The sequence below is a fragment of the Solanum pennellii genome, chromosome 9 (genome assembly GCF_001406875.1).
Source record: "Solanum pennellii chromosome 9, SPENNV200".
Classification (NCBI taxonomy): domain Eukaryota; kingdom Viridiplantae; phylum Streptophyta; class Magnoliopsida; order Solanales; family Solanaceae; genus Solanum; species Solanum pennellii.
Genome location: NC_028645.1, coordinates 66,064,193 through 66,091,772, shown reverse-complemented (window position 1 = coordinate 66,091,772; position 27,580 = coordinate 66,064,193). Strand labels below are relative to the sequence as shown.

Genomic DNA, 27,580 nt, shown 5'->3' with positions numbered 1-27,580 from the left:
GTGGGTGGAGGTAGTACCTTAGTTTAGTTAATACCTAGTTCCACCACTTAATAATAGTGCTTACTAGTTCTAACAACTTATTCTAAAAGGAATTGTCTTATGTAAATAGTAATTAATAAGTTTAATAAAATATATAGGTTAAGTTGGTTTTTCTTCTAAATTAGGGAGGAAGTAAATTGAATTATAGTATTAACTACTAACTGTAATGACCCATTTAGTTGTTTTGAGTGTTATAACCTTATATTCTTATAAAATACTTTTCGATAGATTTTAAATGAGTATTTTGGACTATTCATAACTACATTTATGAATTTAATGGGGTAGTTTTTATAATTTGTTTAGTTGGTGGTTAAGGAAAATAAATGTTAACTTAATAGTGGGTTACTTTCGCTCTTCTATATTTTCTGTTATATAATAATTAATGAGTAAATATTCTGTAGAAAAAATAAGGGTTTGAGAAAAGAGAGCGGCTACGTCAAAGACAATCGTGGCACTTTCTACTGGTATGTTTCATCGTAAATTACAATTTCATTTTGGAACTATGATTGTACTACTATAGCATCGAATGGATGGAATGGATGTATCTTTTAGTTGGTAATTGGTCATTATAATTAAATTAGGAAGGAAAATTTGGCAATGTTGAAATTGAAATTTGGAATATGGAACTTCGGCAGTACGTTCTTTGATATTTTGAGAGGGCAAATGTTCTATCTTTATTGGCTAATTATGGATAAGGTTTGAGGTTATTGGTTAGGTTAGCCTGGCTTTCTGTATATATATATGTTGTTGCCTAGAGAATGATTAGAAATTGTTTAAATTTTATTTAAAAGCTTAAGGATATAGTATGATTCTTTGTTGTAAAGATTGATTATTATGGGGAAAAAATCGGTTAAATAATAATTTAATAACCATGATTAATTGAGGGTTATGCGAAACTATTAATTATTATGGCAACTAGAGAGTCTATCTTGCTTCTATAATTTTCTTACAGGTGGATTGAAGTTAATGAGTTCTTATTTTGTTTTCAATGTAATAGATTTTTGTTATGGTAATAGATTTTGATAGAAGTTTTTATATATTGGTATAGGTAATTAAATTTTAGGTGTATTGATGTATTATATAAGTATAATTAAATTAAGCTATTAAGAGGAAATATGAATTAACTCTAGACTTGCTATTTGAGAAATACTAAACTTGATATATTAATTGGTATAAAGTTTTCGGAATTTGGTTATAGTAATATGAGTGTCTACGGATTGGTTTGCTGATATATTATGCATACTTGATATACTGGAGACAATCAAAGGTATTGAGTAAAGGAAACACCCAGGGGAAGTAGCTTGCTTGACTTCAGTTCTCCGGTGGAGGTAGGTTATAGTTTGTTCTATTTGATAAAAGGACTCTTAATAGTGATTGATAAGCATTGAGTGATATTGTGAAGTTCCCGTTTTACATGATTTTGTGTTCTCTGATTGGTCTGAAATCCCCATACCGTGAAATTAATAATCTTGATACCTATCTATCGAAGTGATGTTTTTAATAAAGAAGTCTTGATAAATATTGTTAATGTAGTGAAAAGTGGAGATAATTAATTATTGTTTTACAATATAAATAGATCTGAGTGTCACGTTCTGACACGGTTTTATTGATCATAGTGTTACATTCCGACACGATATTATGGATCGGAGTATCACGTTCTGACACGGTATTATTGGATCGGAGTGCCATGCTCCGACACAGTATAATTGGATCAGAGTGTCACATTTTTAAATGGTAATATTTAAGGAGAAAGATATTGAATTAACTTAATGTACTCAATTTCAAAGAATTCATTTCTCAAATGAGTGTTTGAGGAGGCATGAGTCCCCATATGTGTGCTTGATATTGTGATTGATTGTTTATTTACTTTAATGTTGTTGTCAGTGGTTAATGTTTTTTGTTGCTTGCCACCTACTAGGTTTCATAGTTGACATTATACTATTATTCATTGTATATTAGTTTCTATTTTGGGTTGGCCGATGATACTTGCTCAGTACATGTTTCTCCATACTATGCGCTACTTGTATTTTCCTTTTATGGAGTGCAGCAAGTGTACTAACAACGCCGACTTGCCCTCATCTCTAGCCGGTCTCTAGCATATTAGCTTCCAGGTTGAGCACCTCATTCAAGCTCGTATTGGATTCTCTTGGTCATGACATGATGTCCTAAGTTTTCGAACATAGACTATTTTATTTATTTATTTTTATGTCTTTAAACTCTTAGACTTAGTATTTGAAGATAAAACTCTTAGACTTAGTATTTGAAGATAAAACTCTTAGTCCTTAATTTGACGACTTTCAGGTTTTGGGAATGATATTTAGTAGACTTTAAGGGATATGAGTTTATTACACTAATAAGATTTAGTATTCATCATTATGATTAATATTTCATAAGTTGAATTATAAATAAATGTTGGGGTTGGATTCATTGGTTCTCCCACCTAGGAGGTTAAGTTTGGGTGTCACTCATGACTAGTTTCTGGTCGTGACAAGCTTGGTATCAGAGCGTTAGGTTTGGTGATCTCATCACACAAGGAAAAGTCTGGTAGATTCTTGAAGAAAACTATATGGGAACTCCTTTACTTTTCTTCGAGAGGATATTAGATATAAGAAAAACTTTATTCCTTCTTTCTTTCGTGATACTACTTGAATTTAATTGAAATCTAGGTAATAAAAATTTGTATGTGAACTTCTTCACTCTATTTAACATATGGCTAGTACTGGAGTATCGTCAAAACGAAAACAAAATGTGTCCTTGAAAATAGGTATATTTTCTCAATTGACTAAATGGTCAGTAATGACTAGTAATCAACATAATATTTTTATCATAAAGTTGAAACCCTCATTCTTCATAGGTATTGATTATGAAGATGCGTATACTTTCATTGTTTATTATTTTGACCTTCTTCATATTATGAATATAGTTGAGAGGCTTTGTGTTTAGTTTGTTGTATGCTAGTTTCGGAGAGACGCAGAATGTTGTGGTAGTCTTATGTTGGCTGCCGATTTTTAAAGGAACTACCTATGAGTTAAGGAAATATTTTCTAGCTTCTTCATCAAATTAAATACCCCAAATGTAGAGCGATAAGAGGAGAGATGGTTTCTAAAATAAATATAAATGAAAGATATGTGTTGTAGCCTATTAGGTTAATTTTGTACTTTTTCTAGATATGTGACAACATCTAAGAAGTTTCATAAGGGACAACTAGAAAATGATCAGCATTACTTTAGAAAATAAAGTTAATACAACTTTCATATCATGTATGAGTTGTTTAGCGAATGATGAAATTAGGTTGCGCCAATCGAGGTCAAAATCTTTACTACGATCCCATGGATTGATTTTATATTAAGGAGGGTCAAACTTATTAAGTATGTTACTTTTGTTATCGACCTTATCAAAGAAAGAATGCAAATTTCTTAGGGTAGAGACAAAATGGATTTATAATATTTTATCGATATTCAATGGGTATAATTGTTTGAGCTATTAGGGTGCAATCTTCTCGATAAGTATGGTGTGTTCTAGTGATGGATTTAACGACCTTTCATGGTACGGTACGGTACGGTACTAGTGTTACGTGGAGACGATTACATTGATTGTCAAGTGTAACTACAAATTACTTAAGGAGCTATCAGTGGTATGACATGTTTAGATATGAGATGCGATGTTGCTTTTACAATTGAAAAACCAACTAGTTTGTTACTACGGAAGCTCGGATTAAGAATTATTTTAAAGGAAAATTTTAGTCGTGAATCTTTTTTACGATATTAATACATTTAGGTTGTTAAATGTATCTTGAGGGTTCTCGGACTAAAGATTTTTTTAATATCTAAAGGAGTGGATTGATGCTGGAATTAAAAACTTATAGATAAAGAATGTCAGTGAATATAATTGGGTGAATTCTATTGGAGATTTTAGTTCGAAAATATGTATAAAATTTTTGTAGTCCTTTTGATCTGATTGGTATGACTCCTGATGACAAAGGTTTACTGAGCGTGATGGAAATATGAGTTAGTGATGGATAGTGATTGAGATGGAATTGTAGAATATGTATTGTTGGTTAAATAGATTTTATATGGAAATAATGACTTGTGAGTATCTAAGTTTGCGTGTTTCTACTATTTAGTAAGTATCGTGGTTTAATGGAACAAATTTGAGAGATGTTGGGGTACCTCTCGAATATAATTTAAAGGAGCTAGATTCATAATGAAAATGAAATAAAAATTAGTGGGATGAGTGTAGCCTTAGAAAATAGGTGAGAGTAAGAATATTTTCTCTGATTACAAGGACTTAAAAGTTATGTTCAATGAGTTTAAGAATTGGGTTCAGTGATGCTTAATTTCATCCGCTCTGGGTATAATAATAGTGTCATGTGATCATCAGATTGGTTAAAAAACTAGTTGATAAGACTTGATACAAAAGTGTACATACGTCCAACTCAAGTTTGATGATAAGTTCCTTTGTTATTTGAGTTTGGTAATGAGAACATATTTATTTATAGTAAAAGATATTGTAAGATCGATGGAGAGGGGATTAATGATATGTTAAGATACATGAATACATAAAAATATTCAAGGTATGAGCTAATATTGATCTATAAGGGGATTGAATTACACAATTGAATTCACAATTCAATTTTGTTTGTTTTGTAAGTCTACATTCGTAGTGGTATTTTTTTTTAAGATATAAGTTTGCAAGATAAACAATGATCGTTTAATTAGACATTGAGCATTTGAATGGACTTCTGTGTAGTTTTGGTCATGAATAAGTTTGTTACTTTTGATTTTTTCAGGACACAAGGAAAGGTTTCACTTAAAGTGTAGGTTTAGAGTATACGGTAAAATGTCATGGGTTTTTTGTTAAAGGATGAGATGAGTAAGAAAGCTAGAAAAATTAACAAGAGTCTAATACATAGATGGGTTGAGATATTTAGAATTTTATGATACATTGCATAGGCATTTGATAGTTAATAGAGGTTATGATCTTATAATACATAGAATAATTTGAGTGACCAAGAATTTCCTTAGTGTTGGCATGAGGTATATGATGGTTTAGAATGGTAGCTAAAGCATGATAGGTTGAAGTGTGTGAAGTTGATTTTGGGTGTGATATAATAGTTTTATCTCGATGGAAAGGTACTATCAAGTTATAAAATAGTGCTATTAGCCTTGTTTGGGACTCATATTTCTCATAAAAGGCTTAAATAGAAAGATAGATAGCTTTAGTTTGAACATGTGCTTGATAAGAATAATTTGATTCTAATGATGATTTGGGAATAAGGTCGATGATCGGTGTGCTTATGATGTTTTTTTTGTATTAAGATTGTTGAATTCGATGAATGTGGCGTTCAATAAATCAAGTATGTGTGAAACTATAATATGGACTAAATTGATGATTGTGGGTAATTAAAAAAATATATCAAAGATATAGAGTAAGATGAATAAAAATGTTTGATACGGGCACTATTAGGGGCGTCAAATGCGCGGGCTAGTTTGAAAATGAAAATATTAAAATGAGTTAAATAGAAATCGGGTTGAGTCTTGACCCATCCAAGTTTTCTTTGGGCTCAAATGGGTTGGGCACAAGTGGGATAAAAATGTTTTGAAACTTGACCCGCCCATTTTGACCCGATAAATCTCAATAACTTAACATATTGTTGTTTAACTTTTATAATTTACAATGTAGATTTGACCTCAAGAATTTTTTGTTAAAAAGGTAACAAATGGATTAGATAAATCCTAAAAAATGTTAAATAAAAAATACTTCATACCTTTAATATAGGAGCATATCTTAATAATAAGTTTTAAAACAGGTTGAAATTGGGGATTGAATTGGGCTCAATTGGAAAGTTTCTTCAAATGGGTTAAGCTTGAATGCATTGAGATCGAACCCAATTCAAATTATCTTGAGCTCAACCCTTAAAATTCTGGGCGGGTTACCTATGTTTGAGTTAATTTTTGACACCCCTAGGCCCTATGGAAGGATTATCTAGAGAAATTCGACCTGGTTATGTACATTCTTATGTGACCAACTACTTCATTATGGTCTTGGTTTAGAATATAGTTCACTTTCTCTATCCGTGTGTGTTTTCGCTTTTATGGGTGAGTCCCTCGTAGTGGATCAGGTGTACCTATCTGTGACGTGCTCTTGATTGGGTAGGATATTTAGGCATACTTGGTTATCTCAAATGACATTTTTGGTGTTGTCTTGGATCTATTAAAGTTACTAGCCATTCTACACATACAATTTTGCTTATGAGAATTTATAGGAGAACTATCATAAAATTTTACAGTTTTTTAGACTTAAGAATTATCTCATCATCGGTATCATGTTTTGACTAAGTGTAGATATCCAATTGGTTGGTTTGATACTTTTGATATGAGTCCTTGGATACTAATATTTTGATGGAATTGTTGACACAACTACACTTTTTTACCCTCACCTTCTTTTGATTGTTCGAGAGTGAATGTGTGTACATTGATACCTATTGTAACGACCCATTTGGTCGTTTTAAGAAGTAGAGATTTTTATTTTATAAAATAATTTTTTATAGACTATAAATGCATATTTTGGACTATTTGTATCAAGATTTTTGAATATAATGGGTAATTTTTATAATTTATTTAGTTGGTGGTTAAGGAAAATAAAAGTAAACTTAATAGTCGGTTACTTTCACACTTTTATAGTTTTTCTTATATAATATTTATGGAAAATATTTTGTAGAAAGCATGAGGGTTTGAGAAGAGAGAGAAACTACATCAAAACTAATCGTGGCTCTTTCCGTTGATACTATTCTTTGTAAATTACAATCTAATTTTTAAAAGAATATTGTACTACTATAGAATCGAATGGATGTATTTTATAGTTGGTATTTGGTTGTTATAATTTAATTAGGCAGAAAATTTGGCAATGTTGAAACTGAAATTTGAAATCTGGCACTTTAAAAGTACGTTCTTTAACAATTTGAAGGGACTAATGTTAGGGAACTATTGGCTAATGATGGATATGGTTTGAGGTTTTTGGTTAGATTAGCATGACTTATATTATATAGATATATGTTATTTGCTAGATATTTATTATAAATTCTTTCAATTTTAATTCTTAAATTCTTAAGGACATCCCACTATTCTCAGTTGAAGAGTTTGATTATTATGGGAACAAGATTGTGAGTAGATAAAAATTGAATTACGATGATTAATTGAGGGTTATGGGCAATTATTAATTAATATTAAGAGTATAGAGTAGATCTTGGTTCTGCAATATTACTTTGGGGTGGATTAAAATTAATGAGTTCTTAGTTAGTTTCGATGTGTTGTATTTTTGTTATGGTAGAGAATAGAGTATAGAGTAGATCTCGCTCGAAGTGATGCGTTTAATAAAGAAGACTTGACAAAATATTGCTAATGCACTGAAAGATGTGGCGATAGTTAATTCTACATTGACAATATTAATGGATCGGAGTTTCACATTCCAACCGGTATTATGGATCAGAGTGTCACAATCGAACACAACATTATGGATCAGAGTGTCATGTTCCATACGACATTATGGATTCGGAGTGTCACTTTTTGAGAGATTATTATTTGATTGGAGTGTCACCTTTCAACATGGAATAATTGAATCGGAGTGTGACGCTCCGACACAATAACATGAAAAGAAAAATATATTGAATTAACTTAATGTACTTAATTTCAAAGAACTCATTTTCCAAATATGTGTTGTGTGGAGGCATGAGTCCCCATACGTGTGCTTGATATAATGATTGATTGTGTACTTACTTTAGTGTTGTTGTCAATGGTTCATGTTGTGTGTTACTTGTCGCCTACTAATTGTCATAATTGATTTTATATTACTTTTTATTGTATATTAGTTTTATTTTGGGTTGGCTGATGATATCTATTCATTACATGTTGCTCTGTACTGAGCCCTACTTGTGTTTTCCATTGTTCCCTTTCATGATCTCCATACTGAGCCCTACTTGTGTTTTCCTTTGTTCCCTTTCATGAAGTGCAGCGAATATACCGGCGACTTTGACATGCCCTCAGCCCTTGCTAGTCGCCAGCATATCAGGTTCCAGGTTGAGATATTCATTAAAGCTTGTGTTAGATTGTCTCGGTAATGATATGATGTCATTAGATTTGGGACATAAACTATTTTATTAATTTATTTTGGTGTCTTTAAACTATTAGACTTAGTATTTGAATATTAGATGTCCTTAATGTGATGAATTTCATGTTTGAAAATAACATATAGTAGACTTTAATGGATTTTGTGTTTCTTACACCAATAAGATTTAAGCTTCCGCATTATGATTATTATTTCATAAGTTGAATAATAAATATAATTTTGGGTTGGATTAATTTGTTCTCTCACGTAGGAGTTTAAGTGTGGGTTCCACTCATGACTCGTTTTGGGTCGTGACACTAACTAACATTACTATAAAATAGGGGTGAAGTAACTTCATAACATAACATTAATGGGCTAAAACAAAAAATGAATTGTATAATTTTTGACAGAGATTGTTTGTGCATTTCTTATAGGATATTTCTTATTTTTATTCTTCTTTATGAACTGGTGAAAACCTTAATTTTTAACCAATTAAAAGGATTTGAGACCCATATTAGGATTGTCTTGTGGTGGGATCTACTAAAAAGAATTCTTCAAGGCCACAATTTATTTTACGGCACAATTAATTATTGTGTTTTAAAATATGTGAATCAAATAGATTAGTTGTAAATTTTTATGGTTTCATTCTTCTATTCGAATCAACAGAGTTAGAGATTTCCAGCTAAATGTCTGCCAAGGAGGAGGATGGGGAGATCCGTTCACATGTTGTATATAATGGGAGTACTTGTAGAATCAGTGAAATTGGGCTTGAACTTTATCCTCTTTCAAAGTTTGACTTTGGCGAAGGCTTACCACATGCTCTTGTAGATTTTCCAAATTCTGGTGAGAAGTGGGGTTGGCGGGCAGAGAAAAGAGATTCAAGTTCAGGCATTTTAAGAGATATATATTTGTATCTTCCGAAGCATTTTAGGGCTCAAAAAGGCCGACAGAAAAATTGTTTTCAAAGTAAGATTTCGGTTGAAAAGTATCTCAATTCTGAGTATCCTGACATGAATATAAACCAATTTTTTTCCTCATTTCGTTGGATTATTCCTTCGAAGAAATCGCAAAGCTTAAAAGGCTAGATTTTTTTGTATATAACATGTAGATATTTATTGAGTTGTTTGCCAAATTTGTTTCTTTTTAATCAAATATTGATTTCGACTCAGATATGATACAAGGGACTACATCTTTAGGGACAGAATTGCAGTCTTTACTGCCTGATTTTACTATAAGATCCATTACTTGTAAGGCTGGTAACGAAATTTGTCGAAGTTTATCAAAAGAAAATCCTTTTCCAGCCATGATTTGTGATATTTGTTGCACTGGACCTGTTTTTGCAACTATGATGGGTACAATTATGTTTGATATGAAGCAACAATAGATGGATAGATATGTGGACATATTTCCCATGTAGACTGTATTCTACGAGCTTACATGGCTGGGAAAGTTAGAAGAAGCATCAATTTGAATGCACAATATTTTATGTCGATACTGTGATTAAAGGATGGATTTGATTCCACATGCTTTGATGCTTATGAATACTTGCACATCTGTTTCTTCTCTTGCTGACATTGAAATGATTTTGAATGTTGGCATTTGTATCTTGTGTGCCTCACAAAAAAGAAAAGGAAAAGAGTTGTTGCATGATATTGTATCAATCAAGTGAAAGGTATTGCTAATTGATGAATTGTACTTTTTTTCCTTATGATGCTATCTTTTTTCCTTTTACGGTTTACTGTTAGTAGAATGACTAATTTGATAATAATATAAACTTAGGAAAGGAGTTTGCATTCAGGATGCATTCAAAAAGGAAGGTTGTGTCGATTGCAATGGTAACTTCTCTCCCCTCTCATGATCTTGTTTGGTGTTGATAAGTTACTTTGACTTGAATATTTGTACCTGAGCAAGACATTTCAGTATATGCAAATGTTGTTCTCTTTCTATAATTATTGTCTATTTCAGGACATAAATATATAAATTTGTTGATTTTTTCAAGTTAACTACCCTACAATTTGGATGATTAGATTAAGGAAACTTATTTTATAAGGTGTAAAGAGATAAAACAATTGATACAAATATTGTTTTACTTGTTCAAATCACCAATGTCAGCCTAATCAAGTCCCTTTGTTTTCCTTAGAGCTTAAATGTTTCCAATTAGATAAATAGCCTATTTTGAACTCCTTGACATGAAAGATTACAGTTCACTTGTTGGTAACATCCTCTACTCCCATAATTTTCTAATATATACTTTTTTTTTCTTTTAGTTAGATCGATTAAATTCAATGTTTTTACGAGGTTAAATAGTGACGCTAGGATATGCGTGTTATAGCTTGTTTCCATCATTGGAGAAGTCATTCTTCCTTGATTATGATAAGTTGTGCTTTCTTTCTAGTAGGTTGCTCATTCGTCTCGATTTCATTTTTACGCGAGTCAATCTCCTCGATTCAGGTACATTCGTTTATCAACCTTCCTTCATTCTTGTAGTGTGTGACTTCCATCTATGATTAGATATGCTTTCTTTTCACAAATTTTTGATGTATCTCTTTTTTTCTTGCACAGATCATTTAATATTAGTGTAATTATTACAACATAAAGTTAATAGAGCTAACAATATGTGTTATATCATTCTGCCTTAAGCTATAGTACTAAGATTTACTGGAGCGTATCAATAGGGCTTCTATATCAAGATATTTTTCTTATTGTGCTTGTGATTCTTCTTACTATGCTTGAAGTGAAACCATATGCTAATTTAAACTGATCAATTGTGAGAAATAACTATGTTAAACGAAAAACTCTTCTTCTTGAATTAGGTTCCTTATACATTTACTTTACTCGCGCCGTTCATTATAAATTTGCGGCACTAATGTCGGAGTTGGACTTTTTTGTATGCATGTGGATGAATTCCTTAGTTAATTAATAAGTAGATTAATTCCTTTTACTCAGTTGTCTTACAAACTAAGAACTTGTAGGTTGTTCCCACTGCTACTTCTGAATCATTTTTAATGCAGATTCTAGTTAGGGTACTCCTCGTGGTGGCTGATCATTTCTACTTTTGAAGATCTTTTCAGAGTGGTGGTGAGATCATGTTGTTGGATTACCATTAGTTGATGAACGAATGTACTAGAGTCGAGGAGATTGAATCGCGTAAAAATGAAATCAAGACGAGCGAGCAACCTACTAGAAGGAAAGCACACCCTATCAGAATCAAGGAAGAATGACTTTTACAATGATGGAAACAAGCTAGCACACGCTTAACCTAGCTTCTCTATTTCATCTTGTAAAATCATTGAATTTAATAGATCTAGTTAGTGAAAAGAAAATAAAATGATAGATTAGAAAATTATACGAGTAGAGAATTTTTCCAACAAGTGAACTATGATTTTTCCTGTCAAGGAGTTCAAAATAGGCTATTTATCTAATTGGAAACATTTAAGCTCTAAGGAAAACAAGGGGACTCGATTTGGCTGACATAGGTGATTCGAAAAAGTAAAACAATATTTTTATCAATTGTGTCTTTTATATCTTTACACCTTAGATTATAAGTTTTTTTAATCTAATTGTCTAAACTGTAGGGTAGTTAACTTCAAAAAACAACAAATGTGTATATTTATGTGCTGAAATAAAAAAAAAATTATAGAAAGAGAACAACATTTTCACATACTGAAATGTCTTGCTCAGATACAAATATTGCAGTCAAAGTAACTTATTAACACAAACAAGATGATGAGAGGGGAGAAAAGTTACCAGTGCTATCCACACAACCTTCTTTTTTGAATGCATCTTGAATGCAAACTTCTTTCGTAAGCTGATATTATTATCAAATTAGTCATTCTGGTAACTGTAAACCTCAAATGGAAAACATATAGCATCATCTGGAAAAAAAAGTACAATTCATCAATTAGTTATACCTTCGCATTGATTGATTCAATATGATGCAACAACTCTTTTCCACTCCTTTTTTGTGAGCCAAGCAAAATACAAATGCCAACATTCAAAATCTTTTCAATGTCAGCACGAGATGAAATAGATGTGCAGGTGTTTATAATCTTCAAAGCATGTGGAACCAAATCCATCCTTGAATCACAGTATTGACATAAATATTGTGCATCCAAATTGATGCTTCCTCCCACTTTCCCAACCATATAAGCTCGTAGAGAACAGTCTAGATGGGAAACATGTCCACATCTGTATCCATCTATTGTTGCTTCACATCAAACATAATTGTACACATAATGGTCTGAACCTATTGTTTTTCAGCAAAGGATACAAAAACAACCTCGGAAAAAACAAGGTTCACTGCAACAAATATCAGAACCATGGCCGTAAAACGATTTTCTTTTGATAAACTGCTGCAAATTTCAGTACCAGCCTTACAAGTAATCGCTCTTATAGGAAAATTAGACACTAAAGACTGCAATTTTGTCCCTAAAAATGTAGTCCTCTCTATCATATTTGAGTCAAAATCAATATTTGATTAAAACAAAAACAAATTTGGCATAAGGTCAATAAAAAGAAATGTTAAGTGTTTTTTTTTAATTGACGCAAACAACAGAATAAATATCTACATGCTATACACAAAAAAGCTAACCTTTTGAGCTTGCGACTTCTTCTAAGGAATCATCAAACTAAATGAGTCAAAATATTGGTTTATATCCATGTCAAAATAATCAGACTAGAGATACTTTTCAAATGAAATCTTACTTCGAAAATCATTTTTCTGTCCACCTTTTGGAGCCTTAAAATGCTTCGGAAGATACAAATATCTATCTCTAAAGGTGCCTGAACTTGAAACTCTTTTCCCTGCCCGCCAAGCCCACTTATCACCAGCATTTGGAAAATCTACAGGAGCATATGATAATCCTTCGCCAGAGTAAGACTCAGAAACAGGATAAAGTTCAAGCCCAATTTCACTGATTTCTAGAAGCACTCCCATTATATACAACATGTGCACGACTCTCCCAAACCTCCTCCTTGGTAGATATTTAGCTTCAAATCTTTAACAATGTTGATTCCAATAGAAGAATGAAACCATAAACATAAGGAATCTTCAGAAGTCCACAGTAGAAAGCAAAAATTTTGGCTATAAAATATTGGAGAAAAAAATAGCTAAAGGGGAAAAGCAAGAAGTTGGGCATATTCTCCAGGAAACAAGATCGCTAATGTTTGATCCAAAGAAGTTATTCATCAAATGAAGATAAATGGTAGACCTTTCGGCATGAGCTACAAAAATACTATCCTCCCAAGGAAAAATCAAAGTTGATCAGTAGAATGTTTCTGTATAATGCAGCATGCCTGACATAAACACCTAAACTTCAAAGCTACATTTGGTGTAAAAATATTACTAAGATACTTAAAAAAAATACTTTTGAAGAACTTTGTAATAAACAACAAAATTTAAAGAATATTTTCAAAACTAGAAACTTAAAACCAATAAAGAGAATAGAATCTGAAAGAAAATATAAATAATAAACAAAATATTTTCTAAAAAAAAAAAAGGTGACCCCACTGAATGCAAAATGTTTTCTTAAGAACTAAAGAAAGGGAAGGTAGAGAGGAGAACTTGTTTATGGAAGAATACTATTTTATTAGGTTGCTCTTGCCTTCTTGGTTTGCTTGGGTTAATTACAAATGACTATGGTCACCCTTATTTATACTAGAGTAAGAATGCTTCTAGAAGTTACTCTAGATTGACCTATAAGAAAAATCCAGATCTCCTTATCTTCTAACTATCTATCAAGAATCTAGATTTTTCTACATTCACTATAAATATCTCATCAAGTACTTAAGGTACTACTCTATATAACTGTAGAAAGTTCTACTAAATATTTAGGATTATTTATACCTCCAAAAAATCATATTTGTTTTTCACACTCCCCATTAAAGTGATTTTTTTTGGAAACTACCTGACATTGTCATGGAGGAGCTCAAACGAATCTTTGAGGCACATCTTGGTAAAAATCTGGCAGTTTCTTCCGGACTCCTCGTGTTGATTTAAATGATAAAGATTTTCCCTTATCGAAAGATCCATGTAAATTATCTCCTTGCAGATTTCATGAAGTCCTCCTTTCTCTTCGCTTCTCGACAACTACATTATCCAGAAAAACACTATCAATTTTTAGTGAAGTATCAACATCAACATCGGATACACTACCATATTCTTTTATCATCTCCTCGGTAAATTTTTTGACAACATCAATGTTTTCAAAATTCATATCATTTCTCTTTAAGACTTCAATATCATCTTCTTCCTCTATTAATCTCTACTTTCTCCATCTGCTTTAAAAAAATTCTCCAAGCCATTAATTGGCCTTAATATTGCAGATGATTGAGCAAATACTTCTGCTTCCAATACATCTCCATCAATGCTTTCTCTGTATATGTCGTTACTAGCACATGCAGTCTCAGATATTGCCTTTTCGGGATCATTTTTTCTATTTATTCTATAGAGGATACTATATAACCACATAGAATATCATCAAAAATTTCTTGCTTAATGTCAACATCAGTTTCTTGCTTTCCAAGTGATCGGATATATTATATTCCAAATCCTTAATCCAATCTCTTTCAAGATTGATGGAAATCATGGTATCTATTGCTCAAGCCTCAGCTACTATACCTTTTCCGCACTCTTCTCCTTCTTCGGCAACTTTTTGTGACATATTTCTTTACTTGGCTTGGAACTATTTCTTTATGAGCCTACTTCGCCACAACGATAACATCTGATGCAGATGTCTGACTAAATGAACAGATAAAAGATCGGGATAGCCGGGATGACCTATTTTAAGATAAGATGATCAACCTCTTTGTTCGCTTCGGAGGCTAACTCGGATAGGTTAGATACAAGGGAAAGAGCCCATAAAAGAGATATTGGATGACATTTCCGATGCCTTACCATAATAGTTAGAAGACTCTTTCTTCTTTCCAGGCGAGCTTGAACCACCTGAGGATCTAGAGTGCGACATATCTCCTCTTTATCCTTTAAAATTACTCTTGTTGTCTACAAGAGAATTTTCTTCTCTTTTGACAAATACACTAGACAACTACTTGGCTAGTAATTCCTGTGGCAACAACAAAATTTCAATTTTTTCCAAGGATAGCTGTTGAGACCATCATTGAATTGACATTAAAAATGGAATATATTCAGGTTTTAACCCACTAATAAATATTGTTCTCATTGTTCTTCAGAAATAGTCTTTTTCGGATTCAATAAAGATATGTTAGAACATAAGTTATGAGTCTCAAAAAATACTCGGAGATGGAAAGGTTACCTTGAGTGGTGTTAGCCGATTAATTCTCCAATATCTGTAGCCAAGCTTCATTCTGCTTGTTGAACAAATGATAGAGGTCCTCCATATTTCATGAGCTGATTTACACTTTATAATGTGATCAAATTAACCAAATGAGATTGTCATATTCAAAATGAATTCCGCCTTCACATTAACCTGCTTCCACTTCTTGTATATGCTACTTAAATATTTCGGTCCGTTAGCAGGAGGACTTGTGTCATTCCCATTAACAACATCCCATAAATCCTCTCCAACAAGGAATGATTCTATGCAAGTCTTCCATACCTTGTAATTGGACTTGTTTAACAACTCCACCCAAGTCCATTATCACGGCTTCTAAAATCCATATACACAAACCAGTTGAATCTACTTCTAACCCGATCTTGAAATAACACCCAAAAACCAACGTATGGTTATGGATGTGATAGTGTGTAGAGAATAGCAGAAGAAAAGTGTAGTTATGAAACCTTCTGCTAGCCCAAAAATATATACTAAGATTGGAAGATTAAATTAAAGAAAGGGAAGCTAGAAAGGAGAACTTTTTTATGGAAGAATACTCTTATCAGGTTGTTCTTGGTTATGACTATGGCCGCCCTATTTATACTAGAACAAGGATTCTTCTAGAAGTTATCATTGAAATCGCTTTGTTCCTAGCAGTTGTAGTATGTACCATTAGCACACCATCTAAATCTCATTTTTAATTCAAACTTTTTTGTAATGTTTTACTTGAGCAGAGGGTCTATTAGAAACAATCTTTCTACCTTGTAGGGGTAAGGTTTATAAAATTAGTTTATGACTTCCCCCTTAAGTTATTGGAATGCAGTTGTTTGTATTCTGCGTTATGTAAAGTCAGCTTCGAGTAAAGTACCACTCTTTGAGGATAAAGGTTACAAGCATATCATTGGATATACAGATGTTAAATGGGCAAGATCACCATCCAATGGATGTATTACATCTAAATATTGTGTTTTGGTCAAGGTAATTTGTGTTGTGGAAGAGAGAGAAACAAAGTGTGGGGGCTCGATCTAGTGCTGAAGCAGAATTTCAAACAATAGTTGTAGCAACTTGTGAGTTAGTATTGATCAAACAGTTGTTGAGATGACTAAAAATTGAAGAAATTGATCGAACGGACCTTCTGTGTGATAATATAGCACACCATCTCGCATCAATTCCAATATTTCATGAGAGGACTGACCACATTGAGATTTATCGTCACTTTGTCAAAGAATGATTATCTCAAGAGACATTGTTACAAAATCTCAACATTTAAATTTCCTCACCAAGTCCCTCAATGTTAAAGGTGGAGACTGTGATATGTTCATGGAATGTTTTCAAGAGGATCTCACCTCCTCTAAATCAGACGGTGAGGTTACCAAGGATCATAAAAAAGATATTCATCGATTGAATACCCCATATGGATTCTCTGGACACAACAACCAATTTCAACCTACCTCCAAGGAACCCCTCCAATCAGCGAGGAACCTCTAACATTACAATCAAAGTTTCCACAACCAATATTGAAAATCAAATAACCCTTACAACTAATGTTTCCAATGTTTAGCTTCGTACCATGGATATTAGGGGAATAGGATCCAACTATTCCTTCGAAAGATTACTCTTTTTAAACAACAATTTCATTTTCCTCTCGTCTTCCTACAAGAATATATGGTATCTTGTGATAAAGTGGATAAATTTAGAAGGAAGTTTGGTTTTCATTAGGCCTACAACAACAATTCTAACAAAATCTGGATCCTTTAGTTGAATGAAATTGATGATGAGTCCATTCATGATTGGGAGCAATATGTTTTTCTCAAAGTTATTCATAATGTTGACCATATTTTTCTTTCAGTTATCTATGAAAAATGCAAAAAGCTGAGGAAAAACTGATGCGCAGAATTGAGAGTTACAACAAATATTATCCAAGACCCTTGGGGAGCAACATACGACTTTAAATTTGTGGTATTCAGTGATGAGAAATTTGGACGAAGGATTCATTGAATGGAAGAAACTCTTGATTTCATTGAATACCCTATTAAATGTGGTGTACAAGATGCAGGGTTGAGGTTCTAAATCTTGGTGCGACAATAGATACCCCATAACACTTTTAGGAAAAGATTGGACAGACTTTTCTATTACTCTTTATGGTAAGATATATATATTCATGTTACTCATTTATCCAGAATGTGCTCGAACCATGCTTCATTTTTATTAAAATGAATAATGATAGTCCTCCAACTAACAAATACTTCAAATTTTTGAATATATAGGAGGATCTCTACGAATAACCTAGAAGAGTTGAAATCCAAATTCATGCTTTTGAAAACAAGAGTGTAACAAAAAACACAAGAGATGATAAGAGATATCTCTGTAGGTTCAAGGCCGAATCCACTAGATTTCTAACACGGCGTATTTTCTCAACATCATAAGAGACAGGAGAAAAAGATCGAACATTGGGAAATTTATGGATGAACACAACAACTGCCTGGAAGGAAATGACAAAATTGCAGAAAGGGCTATAGGATTGTACAGGAATCTCTTTATTACTACAATACGAACCCTGATTATAGCTCCCTTCATATTCTTCATAGGTGCATCACAAAAGAGGACAATGATATTTTCTTCTCCCTTCCATCACTCAAAGAACTTCAGGATTGTTTAATGTCCATAGATATCGATAGTGCTACTAGACTAGATGGACTAAGTGGGTATTTTTATTAAAGTACTTGGAGCATCATTGTTTCAGATCTCCATAAAGTTGGGACTGCCTTTTCGCAGGTGATATCCTTCATAATTTCGATACTCACATTTGTCTTGTTCTTATTCCTAAGATTGATCACCCCAAATCTTTTTTTGATTTGAGATCTATGAACCTGTGTAATGTTTTAGTAAAAGTATCTCTAAAATAATGAATAACAGACTGATTCCTATCATTTCTCGAATTATCTCCAAGAGGCAAAGTAGATTTTTTGATAACCATGAAATCTCTATGTGACCCGCCACTCTTTGGACTAATCACATACTTCTAAACTCGGTGGATAATGGGACCAGCCCTCTACCCTTCTCCAATTGAATACCGGGCTTCATTTTGCATGGTGTGGGGCTTGAACCTGCGACCTAAGTCACAAATCCTCCACCTTTTGCCACTCGATCTAGGCCTTGGGGGCAGGAATCAAAGTATCTTTCTCAAAGGCAGCACCATTACTTGAACTATTCTTCTTTCCCAAGATATTATTAGTTATATGGGAACCCTAAACTTACCTCTACCATGTTCATAGGCACCTTGGTTTCTCTGAGCATTGATTTTACCTCATCCATAATTATATCTCCAACACTTTTTTTTACAGTGGTAAATGGAGGTCTTCATGGTTTCTTTAACTCTTCTAAGGGTTTGAAGTGAGGAGATCGTCTTCCCCCCCTCCTCTTAATTCTGAGCGTTGAATTGTTGTCTCAAATGCTTAAAAATCTTCATAATCACACTGCTTACAAGTGTTTTTATAAGTGCAATAATAGTCCTTAAATTATCATTTATCTTTTGCTGATAACAGCATTATTTTTTGTGATTGTAGCAAGAGATATATCAAGTTAATCACTGACATGTGGACAGGTATAAACAAATATCTGGTTAACAGATCAACAAGAACAAGAGTAGCTTCGTCATGAAATCAAAATCCAACAAATTTCTATTTGTCTGCATTTGATTCTGGAGGAAAGCATCAATGGATTACATCAGATAATTTGAGTTACCCTTTGAAATAGGTAGTGGTAATTTTAAGAAAATTTCAGATGTTTGTGTGGACATGAAGGAAAATCTATGGTGCAACCTAAGAACCTCTTGTTCTCTTTTGGGAGATTACATGAAGGCTAAGTACCTCGATAATCAACATTAGAAAGTCATATGTGAAGTTAAGTCATTGGCGGAGCAACATATTTACTATCCCAACAATGAAGGGCATATCTGTATAAAGCTTGACATTGTTCTTACTAGTAATGGTGAATGGAACTGGAATTTTCTGCAAGTAGAGATCCGAAATGATCGAAAGAACGATATCATAAACTTGTGGATTATTCCAAAATACCTCACAAATGACAAAAGCTATCTGGTAAAACACCAATTAGAGCCACTTCACCCTCAACTCTGGTCGGGATATTATTAGAAAGCAAAGAAACCACAATAATGCCACCAACAAGATCTGGAATAATAGCATTACATTTAATATGGCTTCCCTAACATGGAGAGCTATTTATAGCAGGCTTCCTACTGATGAGAAAGTGGCTAAGTAGGGCATCTATAGCATCCCCGGATATCATTGTTGTGCTGCAAATAATTAGACCAACAACTTTGAAATAGTGAATCACCTATTCTATTAGGGTGAACATGCTAGAAAAGTGTACTGGTGTGATATCGCAAGTCTAGTTTAAGTGAGGCTCACCCATAGGTCTCTTAAAATCCGCATCCTCAATTGGGGGAATATTGTTACAAAGAACCCTATTTCTAATTTTGGTATTCACGCTCTCCCCCAATAATTTGTTAGGAGAGATGAAGATAAAGATGCTGAAACGAATTTGATGCTATTAAGTTTTCTGTATACAGATCTAAAGCTAACATTCTTTTTAACTTTGTAGAGTTTTGGAGAGATATACACTGCATTTTGGATGCAAAAATTCATCACCATAGAACCACTACCATCATTAAGTGGATAAAACCTCTTAATATTTTTGTAAAATTCAACAGTAATGGCTGTCGCTTTCAAGTCCGTTCTGGTGGAGGTGGCCTGATCAGAAACTCATTGGGAAACCTCATGTTTGCTTACTGCATCAATTAAAAAATGGTACGAGTAACATCTTGGATATGGCTTCTCTTCTTTATGGCCTTAAATGGTGTGCTAATAGAGGCTTCTCTAATTTATGGGTTGAAACAGACTCCATCCTTTTAACTAAACACATTAGAAGAGAATGGAAGTCACCATGGAAGATCAATGGTATGGTTCAATATGCGAGGAAATTAATTGACATGGTTACCATATTAGTCATTCCTTTAGGGAGGCTCATAGACCTGCGTAAAAAATTGCCAACTTAAGTTATGGCATTTTTAGGAGTTCTCTTCAAATCTGTTTTGACCCTTCGTAAGAAATTTGGAGGTCTCTCCAATAGTGCCGGACCAAGGATTTTCATTCAGGAGGTTCCAAAAATAAAAATATAAACATGTAAATATGGGCCCTTTGATTTTTTTTTTGGTTTAAAACCACACTTTTGGCACATTTTTTAAAAAAAAATGCTTGCAAAACAGATCTGATTATATAGAACAAAAATAAACTGAAACTATAAAGAAAAATAAAGAAATGTTGTTGCAAGGATTTGAACCTGGGGCATGCAGCTTAATATTCAGGGGTTTTACCATTGAGCCATCTATTTTTATGTGTTATTGAGGGGGTTAAGAATATATATGCATCTACAGAAATATTGAAAATTTACCTTACATATATCGTGTATTTTTTTGCCGAGGGTGTTCGGGTGAACACCCTGGACCCAACGTAGGTCCGCCCCTGCTCTCCAATATGGATAGATGGGATTTCTCAACCATTAGCACTAAACCAATGTAACCTTCCAATAGTATTTACGAGCCCCAATAAATTGTACACCGTGTTCAGGTAGCTTTTGATTCAATTTGGACACCCCCCTTTCTAGTGGTACTAGTAGAACTGTCTTACACTGTTATTACCCCATAAAAACATGACATGAATTTTTGAGCTTATCATAAAAGTTCTAAAAGACCACTACATTCAATATTTCTCAACATTGTAATACAAAGTTGGTGCACCGTCCTTGGCATTTTCTTGTCATTGAATTCATACTCCTATGACATCCTTGGCGTAATATGAGTGAATATACAATGTTTATCGAATTTGAATTCTTTTTTATAATTGGTTTTTGAAAGATTTATCTATGAAGTGAAAACAATGGCAATAAACAATTATTTCTTTTTCAAAAAATTGTAATGTTAACATAATATTGCTATAACCAATCTCTTTTGAAGAGTTATAGTATCGAGATCTTAGATACTCAAGCTAACTGTTTCCACCATAATCAATATGTCATCCAAGTGGTACTCACAATTATAGACAGCGTAACCATAATTCAGAAGTATAAGCAACAAGTGTATGAAACAAAATTCAACGTTTAAGGAATATCAAAAGATAGAATGAAACTAAATGGTAGGAAAATCATCTTTAAAAGAAAAAAAAGAAAGACTTTGAACTCATTTTTGCCATAAAAATTCATTTTGAGTTATATGCATAAATGGTGTTACTCCTTCAGGAAGTTGGACCTTCAAAAAAAAGTTATGAATAGATCATTACTTGATGTAAATGGAATGTCATACTGTAATGCGAAATCATGTATATAAGCAAAGGGTCTGCATTTATTATAGAGTCATAAACATTATTATACAGTCATGTTACTTGATGCTAATGAAATAACATATATTGTAATGCAAAATCATGTACATAAGAAAAGGGTCTGCATTTATTATACGGTTATAAACATTATTATACAATATTATTTTTATAAATGTACAATCAAATATCATATATGATTACATACACCATGTCATCAATGTTTGCATCCATGTTTTGATGGAAGGGTAGGTAAAGTAACTAGATCATAAAAGGTACAATTGAATGGAGAAACCATAAAATTGTCATTCCAAACCACCAGGATATTAAATAAGCCCACTTTTTGATACGTAAATTTTATTAATAAATATAGCATTACTAAGATGCTGCTAGAATAGTAGAACATGTATAACTATGAGTATAACTCTTTGCAGCTGGAAGGAGTCAATATAGTCAAAAAGAGTGTCAAGATAATTATAAACTTTCATCTACATTTTTCAATAAACCCAAGTTTGTTGAGTGGAAAAACAAAATTTTGTTGAGAAATATTAGTTATTGATCAACTACAACTTTGAGCTAGATATTTATGAAGGGCAATACTAAGAGTAGTCTAGTCTAGACATGTGTTGACTCAATATAACTTATTTAAATAATTTTATACTATTAATAGCACCAGAGTCTACTAAAAGAATGATGACACTGATCATATATGTACTCAACAGAAGACACTAATATCTTAATTTACTAGTCTTTTAATACTAGTACAACTATCAACCAATATTCTCTTATAAAAAAGGATTTTGTTTTTCGTTAGTTCTCTAGGTATTTTTTTGTATAAGTTGTCTGGATACTTTCTTCTCATGATTTCAGTAGTCTACATAGCCGCACAAAATCATATCCATACTGTTAAATGTAATCATCACTCCAAGAGGAACATAAATGATCAAACAAATTTGGAACGAAGAATACATAATACAAGTACGATAAGCTTTAGATCTAAAAAACACTTCAATCTTTTCCAGTTTCACTCAATGAAATTGTTATTGAGACATGCAAGACATTACTAGTAATTAATTCGTCAACCAAGTAAGTAATGCTAGGATCTAACTCATCAATAATAAAAGTTGATCTTGCACTATCGTTTCTTTAATAATATTTGTCTATTTTCTTTTGTATCCATCTAATATGGGCTTTTCTATAATGGAAAATTCTCTATACAAGCATTCAAGTTAATAAGTTAACTTACGTTCATATCTCATATGTAATGTAATGCCATACTAAATTTTCTATTTTTCTACTTTCTTTTCACAAGGTAAATGCTTTCTTTAATGTTTGAGTCAATAGGCATTTGAATACAAGAAGTATCCAAAAGGAAACCGTATAAATATATGGTGTTATGAAAATCACCTAATTTTCTACTCAACATGAGACATCATGGTTACACCAAGAGAAAATAATGGATAGGAGGATTATACTCAACTTGATAAAATTCATCATCTCTATACCTTCAAATGATCTCTCCACTTTTTCATACTTAAAACTCTTTATCTAAAAACTTATTATAATACTACTCCTTCCGTCCGGTATTGTTTGTCATTGTTTCTATTTATAGAGTCAAACTTTAAGAACTTTGACTAACATTTTAAGATGCATTTTTTCATCATATTGATAGGAAAAAAAATTGCAATTTATAGGACTTTTCATATATTTTTTGAATATCTATGTTGTTTGTTTAAAATATCAAATTAATGTAATCTAATTTAACTTTGAAAATCAGTCAAATGGACTTTCGAAAAATGCAATATGACAAATAAAAGTGGACGGAGGGAGTATTTTAAAAATGCTTTTTAACAACTTAATTTGACTGTGTTGGTCATAGTATGCCATTTTTTTGTAGGATTGTCGACTATTCTCTTTTTATTTAGTTATCACAAAATTTGAAACTACAGTTTTTTCTGTGGAGCAAATTGGTAAGTCAAAATTTACTCAATGCCACTAACAACTAGGTTTACCAAGATAAGTCCTCCATAATTGAGAAGATCATTTGAGATTACTAGAATCAGCTTCTATTTGTTGAACTAGTAAGAGAAATATTGAAGGTAGCAACATCTTGAATCCCATATGAAAAAGCTACAAATATGTTTACTCTTTAAACAACACAACCACATAATTACATCCAAGTTATTAAATGATCACTTTGCTAATCTGAAGTAGATAAACATATTAAGATGTAAATGCGATGGCAAAAGCATAGGTCCATGTCTAAAAATTGACGGGGGTGTACAACCGTTTCTTAACCAATGTTCACCAAATTGAGGAACAATGACTAAGAAAGTTAACAATAATGGCAGAAAGATGAAAAGGGGAGAGAAACTTTGAAAGAAGCTAGACAAACATCGAAACATCCATTTTGTTGTAGAATTCGGTAAAAGTATTATTAAATAAGATCTACAGAGGATCAGTAGCATGGACTCATTAATCATGCTTGCATATTTTGGAACTTTTAAAGATTCAAATTCAAGGTCAACTTTAATTGGTTATAAAAAAAATATTATTCTTCAATTAGGTTCCTAAACCATGAAGTTAAGTGCAGCAATTGGACTCTTTGTCTCACTTAAGCTGAACTTCAGTACAGCCACCAAGGAAATAATTATCACTAAAGCCTTTAATTTATCATGCATGACCTCTATGTTGAAACGGTTATACTGCTAAAGCTTGTAACTTATCATGCATGACCTGTAAGTTAAAACAAAAACTTACCAATTTAGTATTGGCACTACACTCGAACTAAAAGCTTAAAGTCAACTCAACATGTTATTACCACATACAGAAATGGTGAACTCAAGACTCACTACAACCCATTATCACAAAGCATGTGCATGTTTCATGCTTATCAGGCATTTACGGAAAAAAAATTTCCTTTATTTTCTTTTCCTTTTCGTTTTTCCGTTTTTCTCCTTTCCTCTTTGCTTGACATGCCTTCTTATTTGTTGGTGGTTCCCAAAACTTATTCACTTATGGTGACGAAAACTAGAAAATTGTACCTAATTATTGAACATAAAACAATATAATTTGAGACCTAGTAGATAAACAAAAAATACGGATGGATCTTACTCAAGGAACAATATGAACTTAAACTCAACACCAATATGTACATGATGAGATGAGAATTTTCGAAAACTAGTTCATTTTTTTACCAATAGGACACTTAACAAACACCAAAAGTTTGATATTATGTTTTCTTTTCCTTTTGAAAGATCAATAATATTGGAACCACAATTTGCTTAAGCATATTTTGACTACTAAAATTCATATTATGATATTAAAGAAATATCAAGCATATTATAATCAAAGTGGAAATCTATGTAGAAGTTTATGGTTTTGTATTAACTTACAATTTGTAAAAATGATCTAGAAGATTACTCAACATTTGAGAGACACCACTACTAAACGTGTTACTTAGATTCTTGACAAAAATTAGGACTTCCAATTCAATTTGGTTCTATGGTAATGAAAATACACACTTGAATTCTCGAGTTTAAAACATCAAGTTTACTCGAAAAACGAATGACTAAAACTACTTTAAGCATTAATGAAAGCAAATTGTATGCACGTACATGTGTTTTAAAAGACCTATTTAAGGTGCGGTTAAGCTCTAAAGTAGAGCGAAAAACAAGTTAAGCACCACTTTTTTCTTAGTTGATGCATCAATGCAGTCATCAAAACACCAAGGTGTATACCTTACTACAAATGGGTGTGATCCCTATTAGGCAAAACAAGATGATAAACTTCACTTAAATTGAAAAAGAATTAATTCCTTTGTACATATTGTTCTTATTCTTCGATTTATTTTATTTTTGTTTTTTTCCTTATAAATATTTTAATATATTTAAGCTTAAATCTCCAATAGACCTCATTAATTTTTTTGCACAATTGCCTTTCATAATATTGCCTTACACACAAGTTAGAGATCTAGTTCTCTTCCACAATTGTCTTTATTTGAGCAGAGGTGGGAAGCAATAAGAGTGTTATACCACTTCTTGTTTTAATCCCTCAAAGTGATAATATAGTAAATCAAACATCAATAAAACTTTCATTCCATGAGAATGATACATGCAAACATATATGTTTCTCTCTAGAAGTTAAAGTTAGACAGAACTTAAGTCATTTTCTAAAGTGCACAAGGGGGAAATAGAAAGCATGTTCTTCATTCTTTCTAAGTTTACATCCTTTTGTGTTAAATATTTCATGTGCGTCCAAGCTTCACATGATGTTTAAAAAGTACAAAAACTGCATCTTTCGTTCTAATCCTAAAATCTCCCTGAATGAATTTTCTTTTATCTCTCTTTTTCTTGTAATCTTATTGCCTCTCGGAGCAAGTAGCTTAGAAATACAATAGTTCAACAAGAACAAACAGTAAATCCATACAACGTCACATTTTTTGAATTTTACATTATGCTTGAGAAATAGTAATAAATAACATGATCTTACGCGTACCACACTGCTGTCTTTTCCGGAATGCGACATCTATCAAACATCTTGCGAAAATCTGGAAACTACAAAAACTCAACAAAGTAAAATGTTTTCATCAGTTTCATATCCAAGCACAAGATCACACACACAACCAAAAAAAATAAAAAAATAGTCTATGTATCAACTAAAAATATTCCATTTTGTGCTTCTTGTTCTAGAAAAGAAAAATGTGACCGACCAATTAAGAAAAATTAGAGAAGTATTAATTTCCTTCAACCAACAATCTGAAACAACAAAGGTGCTTAAAAAACAAAATAATTAAAAAGTAATAATCTTTCATTTACAAAATTACCATTGGCTGTAAACCATAAAAATCTCTTTAAAACTAGGTATGTCAGGAATCAACGCGTGAACAACACTCTTTTTAGATTAAACTAGAATTAACCCTTCAATGATAATTTTTTTTTTAAAAAAAAACCCTAAACCCATAACAATCTTTTTTATTTTATTAATCAAATTTCTCAAAAGCAGTGAATAAAAAACCCTTTGGATCGGACTAAAACTAACCTATGAACAACACTTTTTTCCAAAAAAACTGAACCCATAAAAATCATTTTTTTTGCGTAAACCAAAATTCTCAAAAGCAGATTCATTCAATTTATCGAACATCAAACTGGGCAGATATAGAAACACCAAAAATCATGAAAAAAATGTAAAATTGAGAATACCTTTGAGCAATGTTTCCAGAAAAAAGGTTTCTAAAAAAAAACAAGAATCATCATTCATGTCTTCTTATATATACACAAACAGACAATTTTATATCATCACAATCTGTATTTATTGTGAAAAAAGAAATAAAATTTAAGGTAGAATATAATTGATGGTGTTTTTTTTAAAGTTTTAATGAAGAAAATTTGAATGCCTTACATAATTAATCAATTTAAATAGTAAGATATGCTCCTATTTTTTAAATAACACATACTCCCTCCTTTTTTTCTAATTGATATTTCTAAAGTATTTATTCTAGTCTTTCGGTAGCAATTTTTACATTTGTATTTTACTTCTTTAAGATTATAATATTTATTATTTATAATCTATGTAGCCAATTTCCCATGAAAAACATTCTTTTCTTGAAAAGAAATAGTGAAAAATGTAAATAAAGTATATATACGAGACAATTGTATGCTACACTAAAATAAATAAATAGATTTAAAAAAAATATTATTAAGAATAAAAACTATATTTAATAATATAAATATAATTTTAGGTATAGTAAACATCAAA

General features: G+C 32.0%; 2 pseudogenes; one reads left to right on the top strand and one right to left on the bottom strand.

Annotated features, from left to right (window-relative positions):
- Positions 1 to 8,828: 8,828 nt before the first annotated feature.
- On the top strand, positions 8,829 to 10,713 carry LOC107030297 (annotated as a pseudogene).
- A 1,138-nt stretch (positions 10,714 to 11,851) lies between these two features.
- LOC107030296 lies at positions 11,852 to 13,127 on the bottom strand (annotated as a pseudogene).
- Positions 13,128 to 27,580: the final 14,453 nt, after the last annotated feature.